The following is a 25,085-nucleotide window of genomic DNA, read 5'->3' on the forward strand; positions in this document are numbered from 1 at the left end:
TGTAATTGTACTTTCAATACTTCGTTGTTTGGTTCCCATGATCTTTTCCGAGTTTATGGAGAAGTTAGGGACCAACAGGTTCACATTCTCTTTGATCCGGGCAGCTCTCACAATTTTGTTAATTACAAATTTGTGCAGAAGATGGGGCTGTCCACAGTACCTAGCGACCACACCTATGAGGTGCAGCTTCCAGCTGGGAAGCAGTTTTGGGATCGCAAGGTTGAAGCACTTCCTATCCGGATTCAAGCCTACACGGGAGCTCTTACATGTTATGTTATGCATCTGGAGCATGTAGACTTGCTGATCGGGATAGAGTGGTTTAAAACCCACAATATTCAGATCGGATGGATGGAGCACACGCTTTCTTTTGTAGATAAGGACACCCAATTTTGTATTCAGTGTGATCAAATTCCCCCTTCTCAAGGGCCTATTGTATCTGCGATGCAACTTCGGAATATATTAAACAATTCTCATTATGATGTCTATCAGTGTGTTCTGATTCCACTTTCTTCATTTGTTGTTTCGGTAATTAACAAGAATGAAGTAAGTGTGTTTGAACACCGTGAATTGAGAATGTTGTTAGATAATTTTAAGGACGTATTCCCAGCTCAATTGCCGGAAGGTTTACCTCCAGAACGGGCAGTAGATCATCGCATAGACTTAGTCCCAGGGGCTCAACCTATCAGTGTACCACCTTATAGGATGAGCCAGGTAAAGGAGGATGAGTTAGCTATCCAGCTTCAGGATTACCTGAATATGGGCTATATTCGCCCAAGTAAATCACCCTGGGGTGCACCTGTCCTCTTAAGAAAGAAGAAAGATTCTTCCTGGAGAATGTGTATAGATTATAAACGATTAAATAAAGTCACAATTAAGAACCGCTATCCTTTACCTCATTCCGATGATTTGATAGACCGTTTGGCCGGAGCGAAGTATTTCACTAAGATTGATTTGCGTACGGGTTATCACCAAATCCGTATCTATGCTAAACACATAGATAGGACCGCATTCCGGACTAGATAGGACACCTCCGGGTTGTCTTAGTTGTTCTAAGACAGCATAAGCTTTATGCCAAGATGAGTAAATGTGACTTCTTTATGAAGGAGATCATTTACTTAGGACACAAGATTTCTTCTGAAGGTATTAGCATTGATCTGGATCGTATCCAAAAGGTTTTAGAATGGCCTATCCCTCAGACTGTGAAACAACTTCGTTCTTTCCTAGGATTTACGGTATTTCTTCGGAAGTCAGTGCATGATTATTCACATATCACGGCACCCTTGAGCAACATATTGAAAGGTCGTGAATGCAGGTCTACCCAGCCGATCTCTTGGAATGATGCAATGAACAAGGCTTTTGAAACCTTGAAGTTTTCTATCAAGGAAGCACCCGTTCTTGCATTACCCGATCCTACCCGGCCTTATGTTTTAGAGGCCGATGCGAGTGATTATGTGATTGGGGCAGCTCTATTCCAAGAGGGCAGACCTGTAGCTTTCGAGAGTAAGAAGCTAGACGACACTCAGTATCGTTGGCCCACACTCGAGAAGGAACTTTATGCTGTAGTGTATGCTCTTAAGGTTTGGAGACACTACTTGTATGGTTCAAAGTTCCTTGTATTGACTGATCATCAGTCAATTAAGTATGTGTGTGATGGATCAGAATTGAGGGGAAGGAAAGCTAGATGGGCAGAATTAATGCAGGATTTTGATTTCGAAATACGTTATCGTAAGGGTTCATTGAATAGTGTGGCGGATGCCTTAAGTCGAGTTAAGTTTGTAAATGCTTTGTCATTTACGAAAATATCCTCAGACCTATTTCAATCCTTGAGAGGGCTATACGCAACTGATAGTCATTTCAGTTCTTATTGGCAGAGAGTCCAGGATGGGAGCTCCATGGTTGACCAGAACTCAGGGATTGTGCCACCTAGGATACAGGCGGCGGGAGGTCAGTGGATGATTAGGAACGGCTTGCTGTTCCGGAATGAAAAGATTTGTGTGCCTGATGTTCTGGACCTTAAATCCAAGATTCTCTGGGAGTGTCATGATGCTCCTAGTGCGGGACATCTAGGTATACATAGGACTCTGTCTCTTGTGAAGCATACCTTTTATTGGCCTAAGATGCGTGCATTTATTGAGAACTATGTAGTAGGTTGCCGGGTTTGTCAGGCAGAACGCCTTAGAAGCGCGGGCTTATTACAGCCTTTACAGATTCCAGGTAATAAATGGGAAAGTATTTCCATGGATTTTATTACTGGTTTACCTCGAACGCGCAAGGGTCATGACTCTATTTGGGTCATAGTCGACCGTCTGACAAAAATGGCTAGATTCTTATCTACAAGAACAACTATTTCAGCTGTTCAGTTGGCACACGAGTTTGTGGACCACTTGTTCAAGCTGTATGGTTTGCCATATGACATAGTCAGTGACAGGGACTCAAAGTTTACAAGTACCTTTTGGACACTTGTATTTGAGAAGTTGGAAACTACTCTAAGTATGAGTTCCTCGGATCATGCACAATCTGATGGCAGTACAGAAAAGGTCAACCAGTTGGTTGAAGACATGCTTCGGGCATATGTATCTAAGAGACAGTCTTCATGGGAAGATTATCTACCTATGATTGAATTTGCTTACAACAGTGCAAAGCATTCTAGTACAGGTTACAGTCCTTTTATGCTTATGTACGGGTTTCAACCTAAGTCACCAGTTATGGTTGGATTAAAAGGGATTCAAAATGATGCTGCTAAGAATTTCTTGCTAGATATGCAGGAAATGTTGCAGTTTGCCAAGGAGTCTATTAGGAGTGCCCAAGATCGGGACAGATTTTATGCTAATAGACATCGTTCACCCAGAGAGTTCTCTGAAGGAACGATGGTATATTTGAGAATTCCTAAGGAATCCAAGAGCCTAAGTACTGGTTTGGTTCCAAAATTATCCCCCAGATACTGTGGCCCATTCAAGGTCATTAAAAGAATTGGACCAGTTGCATATCGACTAGAATTGCCTCCTGATGTTAAAGTACATCCAGTCTTTCATGTCAGTAGACTAAAAGAAGTCTTGGGTGCAGATGATCAACTTGTTTCTCCTCATGAGATTATAGAAGTTACAGATTTGACTTTCATTCCTCACGAACCTGAGTGTATTCTTGAATTTCGTGAAAGACAGATTCGTAATCGTACTATCACGGAATACAAGATCAACAAGGATCGTGTTGAGGAGGATGCAACATGGGAGACATTACAAAACCTCCAAAGAACATTTTCGGGTTTTTTAGCGAACTCAGGAGTGAGTTCTTAGAGGAGGGGGAGTATGTCATGTGCACGGATTGGTATCTGACGTGTACTAGGTACACAGAACTAGCTCAGGTTAGCTTGGGGAGGCTTAGAGCTAGGCAGGCTTGATTCTCGGGTTGAGTGGCAAGGGTACGAACTATTTATAGGTCTTCGCTATTTTTGGCGCCGGGGCCCAAGTCTATAAAAGAGGCCCAGGGGGTTCAGTTCTCAGTGTGCAGTTGGGAGCAAGTCTCGTTCCCAGGTGCTAGGTCTGATCCTGGATTGAGTCGCGAACGCGCGCCTGCATCTTAGCGTAGCCCAAGGCCCAGTGGCAGATCCAGGGCTTCACAGCGCCACCTGGTGGTATGGGACACCAGGCTGGTTTGGATCTGATTGGGAGTTCGTGCCAGTAGCTCAGCTCGTGGCTCGGAGGGGACATCTTTTGATTCGGGATCACATCCCGTAGATGTCATGGTTGGATGGTGAGCAGCCTGCTCAGATCTGATGTTGTGTGTGTTGTTTTGCAGATCAGAGGTTTCAGGAGTGCTGGGATGTGCCAGGAGTCGAGGGGAGGGTAGCAGCAAGGGAAGGGGAGGGGAGGAGAGGGAAGGGAAGGGGTAGTAGGTAGGGAGGGAGGGGAGTAGCAATATTAGTAAGATTAACAACAGCAGGTACAGTAGGAACAGTAGGAACATTCGGAGTAGCAGTTTCATGCCGAACTATATAGGTTGCACTTGTAGGGTCATTTGGGGAGACTGGTCGCTTGAAATGGACTTTTGGCTTGTCTTCCGTTGAACGGCTTGGGAGTCATCAGTGGCGCCGGTGGATCCAATCCTTTTTGAGGTGGGGGAATCACTACAGGAACATTATTGTGGAGGGGTGCGGTATCCGCTCAAGGGAGGGGGTCGATCAATTCTTCACCCTGAGGCTCTGATTGTTCTGTGGCGTGAGGGTCCCATGAAGTATCCTTAGAGGCATGGGAGATCCAAGAACGTCATCCAGAGAACATGATTCAATCAAATGTCGTCGAACCGAAAGAGCCCAAGAAGAGTCATGTCTATCGTAAAGCACCCGGGGCCTCGAAAGAGAGAGATAAGCTATCGAGACTCAAATCATGAAATAAGAAAACATAAAGGTGCTCAATAATCTAGCAATCACGTTCCAAATGGCCCTCACCTATTTGCAGTCCCATAAGCAATGTTGCATAGACTCCTTAGTACAAAGCAACGATTACATGTGGAATTTACCTAGAATATCGACCTCCATTGGTTCACTGCAATCCCTCCATGAATAGAAATCCAAAAAAAGAGAGTGATTTTGAGGGATTTTCAGAGTCTCTTCCAAACAGATTTCTGCAAATCAACAAAAATCTGAAAATTCTCCCAAGGATGAGAAGCTTTGGTGGGCATCCAGGCTCTCAGGCTAAGCTGAGACTTACTGGCATTACTGACTATGTATCAAAAGAAGGGGAGTCTCTTTTGTCGGTGCCCTGCATCAATCCATTCCCATTTCTTGGGATCCCATTCCAAATACTTTATAGGGATACCTCCATAGAGCCAAAGCCTCTACCCCAAGGAATGTAATCTGGGTTAGGGTCTCTAAATACCATCCTGAAGCCAAGAAACACTGCTCCACAGGACCTATAACTCTGAGAGGCTGAAATGAAAAATGTATAAGTATATCTTCCATAGACCTGGACAGCCTATCCCCAGACTGGACATCAAAGTCCAAGGCATTCGCGTCTGATCCTGTCTGAAGGGGAGGTCCGATCACTTCCGGAGGTGTTACCAGAGGCCTAAGGCCATGATTTGAGAAGCAAGGATTGAATGGTGCGTGGACCTATGAAACTGCGAAAGGATCGCGCATGGTGACATAGGAGGTGCTAGGGAGTGTTGTGAATCAGAACAAAAAGAACAAGCTCTAAAAGGGGTCACTAGGAAAGAACAACGCTCATGATAGACAATGCAAGGTACCAGTAGGCATAGAGGGCACAATGCAAACTAGATGCATATCATAGAATGGAAATAGAACCAAGTAAGCCAATCCACCTCAGTCATCTCCCCTCGCCTTCCCCTGGTGGGCAATCTCCTTCCTTTCTCCTATTGGTTGTCCCCTCATCCTTAGCCATCCCACCGCTCCGTCTCTTCATGGCTTCGGTAACGGCAGCCAGCTTCAGCCGAGTTGGTGCATAACTACTCCATGTGCACTGCCTATACACCACCTTGTCTCTGACAAGGAGCTTGACCTACGGATGAAGAATGTGCGCCACCTATTAGTCTGACAGCTAGGAGGTGGACTACCTGAAATGAAGACCCTTGACGTATGGCCATGTGCTTGGGTTATAAGTGATCATGTCCTCCATGTGACTATGGCATCCTTGTGACCATGTCCTCATGTCCTCCATGTGACTATGGCATCCTTGTGACCATGTCCTCCATATGATTATGTCATCCTCCTGACCATGTTCTCCATGTGACTATGTCATCCTCGTGACCATGTCCATCGCCTGACTAGGACAACCAGGTGATCGTGTTGGCCGGTCCATTAGAGGATGATGTCTATATCCTACATGTCCCTTGCCACTATCATTCAATGTCTCTGTGGAATAGAACATGATGATAGTCTATGTTGAGGTGTGCATCTGATATTGTGTATGTTAAGGGATCATGAAGAAAAAGTAATAAAGTATATTTTTCCCTATAAAGTAATAAAGTATATTTTTCCCTATAAGTGATAGCTTGGGAAAGATAAATTTAAAAGAAAGTGCTATAAAAGAACTCAGTCTTATATATAAAAGCTTCACAGGTGAAGCAAAAATTTGAACTAGCATCTTAGCAGAGAATGAACCAAGTCATATGTGCACAACAAAACCCATATCCACTGAGTTATGAACCAATTGAATTGTATAACAAAAACCTTGGGCTGAGAGCTAGACCAAGCCAACCGTATAACGAAAACCTCTGCGATAACTGAACCAAGCCAATTGTATAACAAATACCTGTGTAGAGAACTGAACAAAGCCAAGTGGCATAGCAAACAAGAGCATATGACATGAAAACACATGCATGAGGAGCTGCAGAGACTCCAGATACGGTATCATCCTCTTCCTCAGTTCTATCCATGACGTTCCGCAGCTCTTCATACTTCCCCTTGTGGCAATGGTATTTGGATTTTAAATAGCAAGATCAGCCTGTAGGGAAAGTATATGGGCTGGAATATGTATGCTCCAAAGCCAAGTGTCGCTTTTAAATGTCCAGACGGCAGGCCTCAAGCTGAGACTCCAAATCAACCACCATCTGCTCAGATGTAGCATGTCAGCTCAATAGAGAGTCATGTTGTGCTTGGAGTAGAGTCTGCAGCTTAGCTTGCTGTTCTGTATGGCCGTGAAGCATGTCCTCTACTGTAGGTTGCAATTGTTGCCACTCAATGGCATATTGCACCTTTTGTGCCTCTATCTCCATCTGAGAGGTTACCTCCTCGTGTTGTAGTTGTGCTCTCCAATGTTGCGCTTGAGCGTCGATCTCTTTTTCCCTCTCCAACTTCATGTGTGGAGAGGGGAGGAGGGGCAGGGTAGAGTGCAATGGAGGGGAGGAGGGGACAGGGGAGAGAAGGGGGGCGATTCAAGGGGGCTAGGAGATAGCACGGGGTAGGGTGGAAGGGAAAGGGATGAAGGCGATGGGAGGAGAACAAAGGAGAGAAATGATAAAGGGAGGGTGATGGACGTGATGGCATGGCATGGGGCTGGTGCAACCAAAAGTGATGGCGCAATATGGAGCTGGTGCAACCAAAAGGGAGGCAAAAAGCAGCTTGGCTAAAAATAGAGAGGGATTCTAAAAATAGCATCGAAGGAGGAGGAGTCATGATGGCTATAGTGAAGTGGGGGGAAGGGGAGGATGTAGAAAGAAAGAAAGAAAGAAAGAAAGAAAGTTTATTAAATTTTACGAAAGACCGATGGGTCTATGAGACTGTGAAAAACCTGGTACAAAACGAGCTGTGAGGGTGGAGCTACTAAATGAGCATCCACACCAATGCAGAATGCAAAAATGCAAAATGATAGTACTAAGTACAACATAGTCATATTAGTGGTCGACTACATATCAATCATCATCAGGACATCAAGGTGGATGAGGCAATGGAGGCATGAAATCGGCGATAGAGTGTTGTCGGCTGCTCACAGGTGCGGCCCGGTGATGTCTCCTAGCCATAGCTCTGTGTCTAACAAGGACCACAGTGACCCCTATCGGCCGGCGGGCTCCGACTCTGAACAGAGAGGGGATATCCCCAAGTGTAATCTGTGCGTCAAGCCTCTATCTGAGTTGTCGGGTCACTGGCTCTGGGTCACAATCATGTCGAGGCCTCGTCTCGTGGGGGTCCATGTGATCCTGCAAGAATAACTCCATAATAGAGCTTTGAGAGGGATCTTCACCGGAAGAAGTCTGCTCCTGTCTCTGTGATTGAAGAAGTCTGATCGAAGTATCCTCTCGCGGTGCCTGACTACCTCATGGATGAAGCCGGCCAAACATCTCTGGTCTGGGTAGGAGAGGAATTGGGACAAAACCCTAGAGCTATCTTTGAAGAGGAAGTCATAGTAAACAGGGCACCTGAAGATGAAGTGCTTCTCCGTCTCAACCTCCTGCATGTCACATAATGTGCATATGCGCCTCTCCCTGGGTAGGCCCTCTGCTCTGCCACTCTCGATATGAAGTCTATGTGAAGAGAACCGGAACTGCCTAATAGAGATCCTCAGTGAGTGGGGTAAGTGGATCTGCGTGTATCCTAGTGGGTCAATTAAACCCTCCTTTGTGATGTGCAGCGGTGATCTCTGTAGAAGCCGAGCTTCACTGGGAGTTCGCTCGGTCCCAACCAGGTCCAGAATATGTGTAGCTGTAAGAGATTCTCACGGATTACCTGGTTGACCTCATGTGACAGGAGGGGAGAAAACGGAGCGTCCATACTGTACTGGAAGGTAGAGAGTCTATCCATGTGGAGCCCTAGTCGCTCAAACCATCTCTCTGTGCGTGCATATTAGCATCTCTGGTCCCCCCTACCGAAAGTGCCATAGAGGAGGACAATGCTAGCCAAGGTAGTATGTTGTGCCTAAAAGTGTAATCCTCGTACTCCCTGATACGTGATGACCTGAAATGCAGCATCTAGCTATAATGGGGAGGACCCAAACTCAGCCTGAATGATTTGGTGAGGAACGGACGGTGATAAGGAAAAAAAGGAAAGACAACCAGGAATTATGTACTTCACCACGTCAGATAGCTGATACTTCATAGGGATCAGCTGCAATGTGGGCTCGTACATGATGAGCTTGTGAACCAAATTCCAGAGTATGTGTCTTTGTAATAGGCACCGAGACAAACCCCCATAAAAAATGACTAAACATAGATCATACAGACTCAGAGAGAACCAAAGGACTACACAACCCGAGACAACAACTAGACGTTAGAACTGAACTTTCCTCAACAACTCAGAGAACAGTCAGCCTCAGAATACTACGAACCCACAGCCCACATGAAGGTTATCTTTGGGACTTTTCAAGACATCAACCCACAATCAAGATCCCACAGCCAAGACTCGTAAGCCTCCATCAAGAGCAACAGCTTGTAACTCTTGACGTGATCATAACTGCTCCACAGCATCTCCTTCTCAAACACTGAGCTCTAGCATTCCATACATCTCCCCAAAACTGCAGTCAGTGACCAAAGAGTGAGAGGGACTGGCTAGCGGATTGCATCGATCATCTCTGCTCTGACACAACTACGTCCAGCGTCTGTATCTTTCTCTTGCTCGTAGAGTACTCCATACTCATAGCTTCTGTCGTCCTCCAGATAGCAGAAATGATGCCACAGCTATGCCTCAAGCTTTTACTAAGCAATAGCTCATAACCAGCCACTACCAGCCCACACGGAAGACATCTCAAGCAACAGCCTCAGCCTCTTCTATTTCCCGTATTGTATGCTTTCCATCACTCAAGATATTCTGCCCAGAACCTCCATGATAGCTATATTTCTCATAGCCAAGTAACCCACAACTCCAGTAAGAGTAAACAGCCCGTTGGAAAACAGCGCCAACTCACAGCTTCTCTTTTTCATGGTGTATGATCTCCCTGCAATCTGTCTACTTTCACCACAATGTCAAAGTCGAATTCTTGAAAAGAAAGGATCCATCTGCTCAATCTACCCCCAAGGGTGGGTTTGTTCAACAAGTACTTGAGAGCCTAATGATCAGTAATGATCATAAATTTACTGCCTAAGAGATAGTACTGGTACTTTGTCATGGCATAAACCATGCCAGGCCCTTGTGTTCACTGGCGATACAGTTTCGTTTTGCTCCATTGATTTGTTTGTTGGCAAAGTACACAGGCAATCGTGCTCCTCATCTGACTGGGCCAATATTGCACCAATGGCCAGTCCACTTGCATCCACATATATATGAAAATGACATCTCATTTGGGTTGCCGTAGGATAAGCGCCTTCACTAGATGGTCCTTGAGATTCTCGAATGCCAAATGTTGAGGTGCGGACCAAACAAAGAACTGCTATTCCTAGCGGAGCGATTCTATTAGTGCCACCACTATGTTTGCATAGAATTGGATGAACCTTTTGTGATAACCCACATGACCAAAAAAGAGCTTAACTTCTTGAGGTGTGCGGGACATGGGCAAGGTCAGTATCACATCCACCTTCGTTGGGTCTCTCAATCGAGACAATGCGTTTGAGAAGAATCCCTCGGAATGCTAGGAAGAAGCATTTGTCTGGATTTAAGCGGGCTTCCCTGCACTTGTCAAAAACCTATCTCAACTTATTTATGTGATCAATTTGTACAGCGGGGTCGAGGTGAGAGGTAGTCTTACCATTGAAAGCCGAGAAATCATCCAAAAATACCTCAAAAATATCCAAAAATATCTCTTGGAAAAGTTTGGTGACAAGGCGTTGAGATGTTGCCGGTGCATTGCACAGACCAAAGGGCATCATCCGGTAGGCATACGTCCCCCATTGGGCCACAAAGGTGGTCTTTAAATGATCCTGCTCTCAGACTCTGTTACAATAGAAACACCCCTGACCACATGACGATAGGCGTTGACCACCTGTCGACAGGCGTTGACCACATGATGACATGTGTTGACCACATGTTGACCATGTGTCAACACAAGTCAGCCACACGACAGGAGGAGTTGATCACACGGGTTCATCCAGGAGTACTATCCGAGGCAACCATGCGTCGACACATGTCAACCACTGGTCGACACATAAGAGGATGACCAATGGGAAGAAAGGGGGAGATTCTCAGCGAAGAAGGGGCCCTCCAAGGTGGGGATGAGGATGAAGGCTAAGGTGGAAAGGGGAGGGGAGGGAGAGGAGGGAGCATTCAGCATTCGGCACTGGAGTGGGAGAGAGGACAGTGTGAGGAGAGATAGAGGCTAGAGCTACGAGCTCGCTAAGGAGAGAGTGTAGAGAGACTTGTGTGTACCCTCTGTCTACTATGGGGATAGACCTGTGTGTTCTTGTGACTTGCGACTTGTGACCTGGAGACACTGGTCCAGTGATATGTACTTTGGCCATCTTGGTCACTTTCTCATTTTTCTTGTCTCTTCCCGATATGGGGATTGTTCACTAGTGTATGATGAGATTTTCTTATTCTGCTTATGTTGTGGAGTTCTCAGGTGATTGTCATTTAGCATAGTGCACTCGTACGTCGTTGTTCACTGCAATATAGCATACGGCACTTGCACACCACTGCACCGTGCACTCTGCGCGATCCATTGCATTAGAGCATTGCAACACTCATGCTTCTCACGCCAGCGGCCTTTGGCCTCCGGTAACACCTCCGGAAGGATAGGAACCCCTCCCCTCAGACAGTTTATGGTGATCACGGTGGGACACTGCTGGTGTTGAGTAGCACAAGTGAAGTGGTGATCTAGGGTCCTAGAGAGAGGTCTTATGCTGAGTAGTTCTGAAACATTTGAAGGAGCTAGTGAGAGAACTAGGAGGTACTTGAGGAGAGTGGAGAAAAGACTTCCGGCAGACCAAACTAGGTACAAGAAGCATTATGTGCAACGTAAGTTTGCGAAGTCCTCAACTTGAGCACAAAGTGAGCCCATTGGAGCAGTAGCCAGAGCAAGTAACTTCATCGACACTCTCATTGACTTGGATCAACAGGAACCCTGGTGGTCAGATCCGGCGGACTCCGGAGAAGAAGAAGTGCAAAGCGGAGAACAGGTGAAAGAAGAGGGTACTAAGGACGAGGGCTCCTCAGGGACCCATCAAGGTCAAGGAAGCCCTTTTCCTCCTCTTGCAACGATGTCTTCATCAACCACCTCTTCTGCCGGAGTGGTGACTCCATCTGCTCCTGCCTTGACCTCTGCTGGACAAGCTGCTACCTCATCTATTGTGCATAGCTCCGGGCTCCTAGCTAATCTTTCTTATACATCTATCCCACTGGGGGGTACTTTTGCTCCGGCCATGCCTTTGCCTGCCATGATGGTTTCATCTCCCTTTCCATCCACACCAATGCTGCCTTTTCCAGCACCTCCTTCCTTCCCTACTGCCTACTCATCCAGCCTACTCATCCATGACTTCAACTCCGTCCCTCTCTTTCCCAAATTCTCTCCCATCCTCTTTAACCCCCACATCTTCTATGTTCTCACCCTTTCCCTCTGCAACACCGAGACCCTCCGCATATGCACTACCATTTGGGTACACTTCCTCTATGGCTACATCAGTAGTGACTTCCCCATTGTGGTCGTCCACAGGAGGTGTTGTCGGTGTGGCCTCCTCCTCTGGAGCACCGACACTCATTACAGCCCCATCGGGACTCCCTCCAACTCTTGCATCTTCTCTAGCCTCTCGGGTAGGGATGGCCGTTCTTAGTCCTGCAGACAAAGCTAGACTTCTTGAGCTACTCAACAAGGTCCACGTGAAGACTCAAAAGTTCAAAGGCCACCTCCATGAGGATGCGGAAGCTCATGTGAGGAAATTCTTCACAGTATGTAGAGCTAAAGGTGTGGAGAATGAGCATGCGTTCCTTCACATCTTCCCCTCGTCATTGGAGGATGCCGCGGATGTATGGTACAATCAATTTTCCCTTGACCAATTCCAGACGTGGATAGACCTAAGGGAGGAATTCTTACGCACTTTCAAGTTGGAAAAATTCGAACACATGATTGTCCAAGAGTTATCCATTGACACCATGAAGCCTAGAGAAAGCATCTCTGAGATGTACACAAGGATGAGGGTCTTGGCAGCAAAGATGTCTGTGCCACCTAATGATGCTGTCATGAAGGGATGGTTTTTGAAAGCATTACCCCCTACCATTGCTATAAGACTGGTTGATAAACTCCTTGAACATGCCTCACTTCAAGACTTCCTAAAAGAAGCTGTCAAGATGGAATGGGCACATCTAAGTTTTGCCTCGTCAATGACTACGACCACCCAACTCCCAAGAGAGGAGGGATCATCCGCATGGCAGCAACTCAAGAAGGAGTTAGAAGAAATCAAAGAAGGCCTGAAAGATAGAATAAAGGTGGATGAAGGTGTTTGTCATTATTGCAAGAGATAGAAACAACATACAAACTTTGGGGTTTTGTTAAAGTGACAAAACCCTAACTAACCCAACCACTACCTACTAATTGTAGTTGGGCATCCTAACTGTGGTTAGGAAAAAAACCTCTAATGAGGGAAAAGTGTCCCTAACCCACTTATTAGTCATACATTGGTCACTGCAATGAATTATGGTGATAATTCCAACACCCCCTTGCAGTGCCAATGTGATGATGTACAAGGAAAAGATCAATCACTAAAAGGAGATAAGTTCAGGGCATTGCGGAATGCCTCAAACTTCTCACGTGGAAGTGCTTTGGTGAAGATGTCTCTCTAGTTGCTGCAGTCAACAGAACGGTATCCATGGACATGATGCCTCTGAGTGTAGGTACCTCAAAGGATTAAGGAAGCTTCTTCTAGAGTATACCTCGAGGGAACCTCTAGTTGCTGCAGTCAACAGAACGGTACCCATAACTTCTGGCCCAGTAGGAGTACCTCCTGCTTCCCCTCTTGCACGAGCATCTGAGCTACCTTCTCCTCCTGTCATGCCACCTCCATTGCTTCCGACTCCCCCTTTGCTCCAAGCTCCTATGCCCAATTCAATTGGTTCCCCTTATTTCTATTCTTAGCCTTACTATGCATCGTACCAACCACATATGTCAGGAGGTGGCTATGGATTCCCTTATCAACGTGGTCGAAGGGGTGGTTTCTGAGGTGGACGTGGAGGTGCAGGTAGAGGTACAAACTTTAGAAGACCCATCATGTGTTACAGATGTGGCGAGTATGGCCACTACCAAGATGATTGTATACAGCCGTTCAAGGGACCCTCTTGTACACAGTGCAACACAAATGACCACTACACCAGAGATCATCCCAATGGAAGAGTGGAACCCGCATCCCAAGTGAATATGGTTGATGTAGTAGTGGCGGGGGAGGGCAACAACCCCCATTTGATTGGTGCAGTGTTGGGCATTGTGACACGGTCACAAAGAAAAGGTGACAAATGTAAGGATGACTCAGAGTCAGCACTGGAGACCTCAGCACCAATCAGTTCGACAAGTGTTCCCCCACCAAGGTCATTCTCCCCCTCCAAGGTACACAGTACGCCCATGAATAGACCACCCATGCTTGCTTCTGATAGTGATTCAAAAACAAACTCGAAGGGCACATAGCCATTAAGGTCAACCACTAACTCTGGAAGTGCCTCATCCTCGGCACTCTATGCCTTTGAGGTATCGGGAGGTGGTAAAGAGTGTCACAAGAGATCTTCAAACAAGTTCTGAAGATGAAGGTAGCACACCTCAGTTTCCATCCCGCAAGTCCAGAACTGTGAGGTTAGCAACAAAAGTGACAACCCTCGAACAACACCGGGATAATGAGGCACAAGTAGGTCCTTCCACTTTGTCCCCAACATCACTCAACAGAGAAGGGGCGATGGGGACACACAAGACCTAGTCCTGCCCAGGCAAAAGGGAAAGGGGTGATGGAAGAGAAACCACGGGAGACAATGACTCACAGTTCAGATGTACATCCGCATCCTCGTGTAAGCTTCGACCCTCGGCCAGAGGCTAGGAGGATGAGGTTACAGAAGGCTAATGCTAGTGTCCACTACTACTCCCTATTTGAAGATCTTATGAGTTTCAAGCCCAACCTCACTCTACGACAACTTTGTCTATTATCCCCCCAAATCCAGCATCAAACCATTACATTTCTTAACCGCCTCCCAGGAGGTCGACATAAGGGATCTACTCCGAGTGAGCCAATGCTAGAGACATTACCGGCTCAACATGGGTCTACACCGGACCACTTCTCTGCCTACGCTGCCCTCACTTGTGAACAAAGTCCCAAGCTCACCGTGGAGATTCATGGAGTGGAGCTGAAGGATGTCTTCCTTGATGGTGGGGCGGCTGTGAACATTATGCCGAAAGGTACACTCCAAAAACTGGGGTTGAAGTTGACAAGTGATGTTTACTTTCAAGTACACATGGCTGATCAACGTAGAGTAAAACCAATGGGTGCAGTCAAAGGTGTTCACATGAAGATTGGCGGAGTAACTATTCTCTCCAATTTTGTTGTCCTTGATATGACCGAAAATTAACAGACTTACCCTCTACTTCTTGGTAGGCCATGGTTGCGGTCCACAAAGGCCATTCAGGATTGGTCAACTAATGAAGTTTGATTGCCCCTGGGATCCACATCCCTCGAAATAGATATGGTCACAAGACCGGCAAGGCACATACCAATAGAACTGGGAGAGGAGGATTTTGAAGAACAAGCCGGAGCCAAAGAGGAGCATTGGGCTTGTGGACTGGCCCATGGGTGGTGACCAAGATATCAATGAGGAGACAACCCTGGAAGGATTCGAAAGTTTGACCTACTTGTTGGATTGGGCTGATCAAGAAGACGAGGAAGCTGTCATTTTGGATTGGATGAGAGCCCTGGGCTCCTTAGCCGTCAACATGGTGGAACTATGCCAACAAGAAGATCCCGAAGAACACCTACTTGCCGTATCAGAAATCCACCCAGAACCACATGCATAGGGTCTAGCTGAACTAGTTTACGAAAGGATGCCCTTGGACTTTGCAATAGTCCACACATGTATAAGAGAATGGTCACTAGGGGTACTACAGTGGACACCACTGATCGTACTGAGGACAATGATGGTACTGCAGTGAACATTGAAAATCATCCAGTGGCCGACATGGAGGACATTGGTCAAAATGATGCTGATAGTACTATAGGATACAATGATGGATCTACTGTATACGAGGCTGGTATTGCACAAACCACCAATGGTACTCCAAAGTAGAATGATGGTACTACGGTGTACAACCATGGTACTGCTGAGTGCAATGATGGTCATACAAAAGAGAGTAACACTAATGAAGAAGAAACTGATGGTGATAGTAATTTAGAAGAAAGTGACATAGACCTTGCTGAACTTGAGGAGAATCACCACCAACAGCTTGAGGTCTTGGGGGGACCCAGGGTGCATACTAGATACGGAGATGAGGACATGGCCAATCTCACTTTGCTTGACCTTTTCTTATCAGAAGCCGACCACCCCTCAGTTCAAGACCTTCCTGAAACCACTTATGAGGTGGAAGGCTTACCTTACTAGGGCATCCTGAAACAGCCACTGAGGCGTCGAAGGCATACAACATCTGCAACATCCACTGATTCTACATCTCAGTCAGTGCCCGAGAACCCACGAGTTACTTACCCCCCATCTTGGTTGAGAGAAGTGGAGGGGGACTTTCCCCTTGAAGATACTCCAGCACATATAGGACAGCACATATAGGACTGAGAATGGGTGAACCAAGTACCTCAACATCCCAATGCATTGCCCGTGTTGATGAGGCACGGAACTGGCGGTATCTCAACATTGGGACTGAGGACCACCAAGCCCGGCATTTGAAGTTAGCCACTTGGGTCTGGGAACATGACTATCTTCTAGCTACAGTCACCGACCTTTTTAAATAATTTGTGGATGTCTTTGCTTGGTCCTACAAGGATCTAAAGGGGGTGCCCGCTGATTTCATGGAGCATCGCATCGACTTATATCCGGATGCAGACCGTGTGATTAAAGGTCCATACCGCATGAATCCCAACTATGGCAAGGCAGTCCAAATAGATATATAGAAAATGGAGCAAGCAGGATTAATCTACCCAGTGGATTACTCTGATTGGGTCAGCGGAATTGTCATTGTACCCAAAAGAGAGACTGGCAAACTTAGAATATGTGTTGACTATCGGAGTTTGAATGCTGCAACACGACTTGATAGGTTCCCCCTTCCCTTCATAGATAGTGTTGGAGATAGTGGCAGGACATGCTTTATACTCATTCATGGATGGATATAGCGGGTACAACCAAGTCCGAGTGAAAGAAAAGGATCAGCCCAAGACTACCTTTATCACTCAATGGGGAACATATGCCTACCGAATGATGCCCTTTGGATTATGTAATGCCCCGGCAACATTTCAACGACTCATCTACATAAGTTGATATGGGTCTTTGATAAGTGCAGAGAAGTGCGCTTGTGTTTGAACCTTGACAAATGTTTCTTTCTCGCACTTCGAGGTGTTCTCCTTGGTCATTTCACCCCATGCCACTTGCTCTCTCTAAGTGCGAGCTCCCCTTTTCATCCCATGTCACTTTTTCTCTCTAACTACGACCTCCCCTTTTCATCCTGTGTCACTTTCCCGTTCTCTTTCCACCCTATGTCCAACCTCACACCTCTCTCTTACAAACCCCTTCTCTTTCCACCCTGTCCACCCCCTACCTCTCTCTTACAAATCCCTTCTCTTTCCACCCTATGTCCAACCCCCCACCTCTCTCACAAACCCCTTCTCTTTCCACCCTATGCCCAAGCCCCCATCTCTCTCTTACAAACCCCTTCTCTTTCCACCCTCTGTCCAACCCCTACCTCTCTCTTATAAAACCCTTCCCTTTCCACCCTATGTCCACCCCCTACCTCTCTCTTACAAACTCCTTCTCTTTCCACCCTGTGTCCACCTCTACCTCTCTCTTATAAAACCCTTTCCTTTCCACCCTGTGTCCACCCCTACCTCTCTCTTACAAAACCCTTCTCTTTCCATGCTATGTCCAATCCCCCACCTCTCTCTTACAAACCCCTTCTCTTTCCACCCTCTATCAACCCCTACCTTCCCTTTCCACCCTATGTCCACCCCTACCTCTCTCTTACAAAACCCTTCTCTTTCCACCCTATGTCCAACCCCCCACCACTCTCTCACAAACCCCTTCTCTTTCCACCCTATGTCCAACCTCCCACCTCTCTCTTACAAACCCCTACTCTTTCCACCCTGTCCACCCCCTACCTCTTTCTTACAAATCCCTTCTCTTTCCACCCTATGTCCAACCCCCCACCTCTCTTACAAACCCCTTCTCTTTACATCCTCTGTCCACCTCTACCTCTCTCTTACAAACCCCTTCTCTTTCCACCTATGTCCAACCCCCCACCTCTCTCTTACAAACCCCTTCTCTTTCCACCCTCCGTCCAACCCCTACCTCTCTCTTATAAAACCCTTCCCTTCCCACCCTATGTCCAACTCCCTACCTCTCTCTTACAAACTCCTTCTCTTTCCACTCTCTGTCCACCTCTACCTCTCTCTTACAAAACCCTTTCCTTTCCACCCTATGTCCACCCCTACCTCTCTCTTACAAACTCTTCTCTTTCCACCCTATGTCCAACCCCCCACCTCTCTCTTACAAACCCCTTCTCTTTCCACCATCTGTCAACCCCTACCTCTCTCTTACAAAACCTTTCCCTTTCCACCCTATGTCCACCCCTACCTCTCTCTTACAAAATTCTTAGTCCAACCCCCACCTCCCTCTTACAAACCCCTTCTCTTTCCACCCTCTGTCCAATCCCTATCTCTCTCTTACAAAACCCTTCCCTTTCCACCCTATGTTCACCCCTACCTCTCTCTTACAAAACCCTTCTCTTTCCACCCTATGTCCAACCCTCCACGTCTCTCTTACAAAACCCTTCTCTTTCCACCCTCTGTCCACCCCTACCTCACTCTTCCAAAACGCTTCTCTTTCCACCCTCTGTCCACCTCCACCTCTCTCTTACAAAATTCATCCCTTTCCACCCGCTATATTTAGCCCTACCCCTAGTGCTCCAGCCAAGTTTGGCATATCTTCCCCTAAGTTTAGCACCTTTTTGCTATATTTAACATCCCCTTCTGAATTTAGCATCTCTTTGCTAAAATTAGCACTCAATTTAGCAGTTCCTCTCCTTGCTTCCTACTATCCCTACCTTTAGCTCCCTTTGTGGATCTCTCTCCACTGATTGCAGCTACCCCTCCTTCTCTACTATCTCCTATCTCCGTCATCTACTTCCCGTCCCCTTTTTCACCTTCCCCGCCACCTCCACTACCTTGGCCTTACCCTTGGCACTACCATGGCCTCCTCCCTTGCCACCTTTCCCTTGGTGACACCTTCCTCGCCACCTTTCTCCCCTTTCTCTCACCTCCTCCCCACCTTTATCTCTTTGCTCACATTGCTTGCACCCCTCCTTGGCTGTACAAGCAACACTCCTCCTGTGCCTTTCCTCCCGCGCCCTTCCTTCTAGCAGCTTCCCCCTTGGTGCACCCTTTCCTCACTCCCTCCAACCCCCTCCCCTCCCACTCCTCCCTCTCCTTCAATGCCCCCCCTCCCACTCCTCCCTCTCCTGCAATGCAACCCACCCCTTGTTGCTTCTCCTTCAACACACCCCCCTCCCACTCCTCCCTCTCCTTCAATGCCCCCCCTCCCACTCTTCCTTCTCCTAAACGCAACCGCCCCCCTCCTGCTTCTCCTTCAACGCACCCCCCTCCCACTCTTCCCTCTCCTTCAACGCACCTCCCCTCCTGCTTCTCCTTCAATGCACCCCCTCCCTCCCACTCTTGCCTCTCTTGCAACACACCCCCCTCTCTCTCTCCTCCCTCTCCTACAATGCACCCGTCCTCCCTCTCGTACTCAAGCCTTAGCTTCTGCCTCTGCTTCCGCCTCCGTTGCTGCCACATTGAATGTGGTTGCTCTTTTTAGGAATCACACCTACACCATCAACGGCCAGCGCGGAGCTCTCTACATCTGCTCAGCTAAAGCTTTCCTTTGGAGTACAGCTTTTTCTTTGGCGTACAGGTTTCCTTTGGCGTATAGCTTTCCTTTGGCGTACAGCTTTTTCTTTGGCATACAGCTTTCCTTTGGCGTACAGTTTTGCTTTAGCTCGTACAGCTTTCCTTTGGCGTACAGCTTTTTCTTTGGCGTACAGGTTTTCTTTGGCATACAACTTCTTTGTTGCTTCATTGATTCTATGTAAAATCGTGACTTGCGAGATTTGCTTCTCTCGGATCTTGCAAACCACCGCACCCCAACCCCCTCTCTCTCTCAGATCAACGCAACCCCCTCGTTGTCCCTCTCCCACTGCTCCCCTCCTGGCTACTAATCCTTTCTCCTCTCTCCAATCAATCTGTCACACTCCTCTCCCCGGTCTCTAATTCTTTCTCCTCTCTCCAATCAATCTGACACACACCTCTCCCGAGTCTCGACCGGCCTTTCCGACCACAAGCTCCTATCTCGTTGGCCTCGACATCAGCACCCCCTCTTCAGTCCTTGCCTCACCAGACATCTTATCTTGTGGGCCTCGACATCAGCACCCCCTCTTCAGTCCTTGCCTCTCTAGACTTCGACATCAATACCACCTCCTCGCTCTTTGCCTCTCCATAGGGAGCATTTCATGCTTGCCCGTTCCCCTTGCCACAAGTACAAACCCAAATTACCTCGAGATACTCTATTCATTGACTTTCATACGGCTCGAGCAGCCCGCAGAACAGGATCAGGACCACCCTCCATGGCATCACTTGGCAAATGCACCGCAGATGACCAGGGTGCCGGGTCTACACCACAGAGCACTTCCAAACGACCTCAAGCACCTGCAGATTCACCTCCCTCCAACAAGATCACTATCATATCAAATGAGGAGCTATCCCCTTTTTCGAGTTCCTCTGATTCAGATCATGGAGGCTCTGACTATCTGCCCCCCATAGGTACCATTAAGACACCATCCAAGGCATCCAGTGGGCACAGTGGGCACAGTACCGGTGGCGGTGATTTGGCCCCACAAAGTACAGCTTGCGATCTTCCACCCCCTGTTTCATCTTTCTCAATCATTCGGGTGGTTTTCAAACCTTTCCTTGACCCCACACTCAAGTTGTCCAGCATCTTGTCACCTGATGAGATAACCCACATGTCTCTCATGGAGTTTGATGCTGTCACACTTCCCCAGGTGGACGTCCAAATGTGTACAGCATTTATTCAGTCATATGACTTTGCAACAGACACATTTGAATTCTTGAATTCCCGTCATATGTTCACTCATAGTCTTGTATCCACATATCTCCATCTTCCCACACTTCCCTTTTTGCCACCTCACACCGACTCACTCACATTCCTGTCCTTCTTGTCTACGTGTAAACCTCATTGACGGGGACATGAGTGCAAGAAGGTTCTCAAGGGAAACAACAGAGAGGTGCTTTTAGCGAGGTATTTGTTCACTCACTTCTCCTCTGCCTCGGGACACTTCTTCATCACCAAGGAAATCCATTCTGCCCTAGACTCCATTCTCTCCGTCACTCCCTACGATTTCGCCTCACTCTTCTACTCTGCCTTCTGTAACACAGTCCGCAAGCGTCGGGGAACATATACCTGTACCTATGGGCCCCACCTCACTTTCTTACTTCACCAGTGGAAGGCCAACCCTCCTTCCATTGTCATAGGTCGCCTCCCTTTGTCATCCCTCTCCCCTCCTGTCACCGCCTCTTCCATCTCTTTCACTGTCACTTCCAATGTCACTTCCCCAGGAACTACCTCCTCTCCTCTTTCAACAAGGAGGGCACCTCGGCGGGCGCAACCTGATGCAGTCTGCCCCAGAGCTTCTTCAGTATATTTTGTTACAGGTTCCCCATCAGTGACATGTCTCGTATCTCCATCAGTCACTTCGCCAGTGCCCATGCCCAGACTTGCATCTCCATCAGTCACACTTGTCCAGGCTTCTCCAGGGATCTCCAGAGTTTCAGTGGGTCTGATTGCACAAGGTACACCCCTTGTTGTACCAGTGACGACGGGTGTTGTACCAGTTACTTCCTCAAAAAGTGTATTTTTGTGAAGGACTGCAGCTGTTTCATCTCCCCTCGCCACCACTTTCACCGATGCAGTCATCACCACAGTTCCTCTGACCATGTGTTGGACCTGAATCTTACTCTGGGCCCTGACTCCCACGGGATTTCTCAGGGAGTACTTCACATTTCGGCCTCCCCACCACGACCACCACAGGGCAGAGACAGGAGCAGAGACTGGAGTGGGAGCCCCTCCCCAGGAGATCCTCCATCAGCCACTTTAGCATCAGAGGAGGTATTTGAGGGAGGGAATTTGCCCAAGTCTGTGGATTGCCCACCCCTTCATCAGAATGATATGTTCATAGCTTGCATAGCTACTTCATCAGGCCCACTGCTTTCAAATGTTTCTCTTGTGGAAAAACAGAATGAAGATTACAGCCAAATACTATCTGTTCTTTACTGGAAACGCTCACCAGTATGTGGGGAAGAGGAGAATCTGAATCAAATCTTCACCATTCCTTTGCAGGAATGCCTCGCACAGAACAGAAGGACCTCAAGGGCCCCGACATGTTTTGTGCACTTAGATCAATTGGCGCCTACAAGCAACCTATCTACGGAGGAAGAGGGAGCTCTCCCTCACATGTTCGAGGAATTGTGGGACGTGATTAATTTGGCTGACAGGATGAATTACAGCGATAGGTATGCCTGGATGAAGAGGTCCTTGCATCTTGCTCAGCGTATCATGGATGACACTTTCACGCAGCTAGGGACAGCGGTCTTCAATTCCACAGGTTATGCTCATAAGCTCCTCTCCCAACAGCAACATTTGAAGTTAGAATTTGAGAGAGCTCAAGCAGCCCAGCAGTGCGCCACAGAGGTGACACTTCGGCAATAGGAGGAAAGGTGGTAGAAAGAGAAGGACTCTGCCATTCACGAGGGTGACATCGCTTGGAACATTCAGTGGGCTGCCCGGATCGCCTCCACAGTCACAAGCAGGAATGGGAAGCAGAAATGACAACACTACGCAGCCAGCATGCAGCAGCTCTGGCAACTTTGCCAAGCCAACATGTCACAGAGGTGACCAGATTTCAGCAGGAGATCACACAGTTAAAGGAGTCGTTGTCTTCCTCAGAGATTGCCCAGGAAAAATCAGAATCTAGAGTGGCTGAATTGGAAAAGAAGCGCTCATTGATGGAGGAAGAATTCATAGACCTTCGGACACAGTTGGCCTGATGCACAAATCCTCAATGGCTCCCAGGGTAATGAATCGTCGACCATCTGCTATTTTGATTTGAGTGGAGGAACGCCTTGTGCATTTGAAATTCAACTTTTTCATGATACGGGGCACCATGATATTACATGCAGCTCGCCCATTGACACACACACTTGATACGGCAATGATCTATGATGACATCTATTGTATGCGGGTGCCGATCAATTTCTTCAGAGATAGAAGAAACCTCTCGTACATTTTCCTTTTTCTTGCTCCTCATTGTTGAGAGCCCCTACTGCAGCTCACGTCTCACCTTAGGGCTTAATGCTATTAGTTGAGGGAGCGTGATGCGCAAAGACCGATGAGCAAGGTCCTGAACGACCGAATAGTCTTCTTGCCCTGAGCCGATAGGGAAATCCGAGGGCGACCACTTACTCCAGCGAGATCTTTTAGTCTTCTCTGTTGGCGGGTTTGCCATCTCAGCATCTGAGGGCTCTGAGAAGGACACCTTCTTCCTAGGGCGGCACAGTCCACCGTTTGGAGAGGGGTCCGAGGTAGTACGACTTCTCTTCCCGAGGTCAAGGACCTCTACGTCAGAATCCTCGGTGTCTGATTCACTTAGAAGATTCACCCTTGGAATATTGGGACATTCGGTGCGATAATGACCCTTTTGGTGGCACTCGTAGCATACAACATTGACACGTTCTCTTGGAAGGCGGTTGGCTTGATTTCTGATGCTCACCATCTCAAGACGAAGATCATTCAGGGCCTTGGCTAGGTCGTCGACTCCAGGTTCTTTAGCAAGAGGGATCGGGAGAGTAGGTAGGAGGGGGGCTCGTGGGTGAGGCTAATGGTTTGTAAGTTTTGTTTTCTTTGATGGGTTCCTCCTCCATATCTATTCACCGGGATGGTGAATGATAGTGGTGGGGGAAACTGTTAAAATAGAAACACCCCTGTTTGAAACAACTCCCCCTTAGAAATCTCATCTTGGATCCCAGCAAAGACAAACCTCAAAGATCTCCTCCAACCTCCTATGCTAGCGGGTTAATCACAAATGCAGTGCCTCTGAGACTCCTCTATGAAACCACTTTTAGCCGGAAAAGTTATCGAGATCAGAGGCTAGAGACTAAGTATGGCTACGCTCAAAGGCCATAGAGAAAAGGAGATCACGAGGGCGAAGGGATGTCATAGGGGTGAACAAGGAATTAGAAGTGGAGGGAAGGAAAAGGGAGACTATGACACAAGGGGAAAAGGAGAGGGGGAAGAGAAGCATGTTCATGATAGGAAGAGGAATGTTGAGATGTAGACATCAAGGGAAGTGAACCATACTTTATTGAGGGATGAGAGGGAAATATCAAAATACTAGCAAGGTGGCTTTACAAGAATGAGCGTGTCTCATCAAGGAATAGCCCCTTCCTTTTATAGCCAAAAGAGGGGGTCTCTCCACATTAATGTATCCTCCCACATGCATGGTGTGTGTGGAAAAGTCTCCCATGTGGGCTAGGTGGGTACGCACTCTCAATTGTGTGCGACAACCCTTTGCCTCAATTTTCCACATAAATCAAGCCCCATATCTCAAGTCTATGATACTCCCTTGGTCTCTTTCCAATTTTATAATATGTTCAAACCTCTAGGAGGACAAGTGGAGGGTTGGCACAAGGAATCTTGCCACCTCATCCTACTTTCCCCATTACTTAACTAGCTCTCTTGGTCCTTCTATACCTCCCCCACATGGGCCTATCTCATATGGAGGGTATAACTCAATATAATATCCATCTCCACCTATTTTATATTGCTTCTCCCATGGACTTTGAGCCATATCTCACTAAATGCAGCCTAGGTGGAGGGGTGGCACATGGAGGAGCCATGCCACCTTGCATTTTATAATATTACTATTATGGATTATGTACAACACACCTTATGGGTCCTCTTACATGGAAGGGTGGCACATGGTCATGCCCTGCCACCTCAACCTTGGGCCCTATGCACACCATATTTTATTATACTATTGCCACATATACAAACACACATACATATTAATGCCTTTTTCCTTAGACAATTTTATCCATAACAGTTCCCCCCCCCAGGCAGGGAATGCACAGCATTTCCATGCCTGGGACCATCACGCACAAAGAAAGGCTTGAGGTAATGCTTGTTGATCACCTTCTTGCCATATGGTTCATGCAGCTCCTGAACTTGTACAGACCCATTGCTACGTTCTTTGATGACTTTGTATGGATCAGCCCACAGTGGCAGAAACTTCTTATCCATTTGGTGGTCCAATCTGTTATCAAAGCATAGCACAACATCCCCCTCAGCAAAGTGTCTTTCCCATCCCTTGCGAATCTTAGCATCCAATCGGGCCTTTTGTCGATTCTTTTGGATCTCTGTTTGGTGTAGTGCAAGGCGTCGCGTCTCATCTAACTTCTCAAGTTGT

At 47.4% G+C, this 25,085-nt stretch overlaps 1 pseudogene; it reads right to left on the minus strand.

The window, feature by feature from the left end:
* LOC147906151 (uncharacterized) overlaps positions 1–25,085 on the minus strand; it is a 111,211-nt pseudogene that overhangs the window by 16,005 nt on the left and 70,121 nt on the right.

The sequence above is a fragment of the Dipteris shenzhenensis genome, chromosome 1 (genome assembly GCF_047967505.1).
Source record: "Dipteris shenzhenensis isolate YYH24624 ecotype China chromosome 1, Dip_SZ_1.0, whole genome shotgun sequence".
Taxonomy (NCBI): Eukaryota; Viridiplantae; Streptophyta; class Polypodiopsida; order Gleicheniales; family Dipteridaceae; genus Dipteris; species Dipteris shenzhenensis.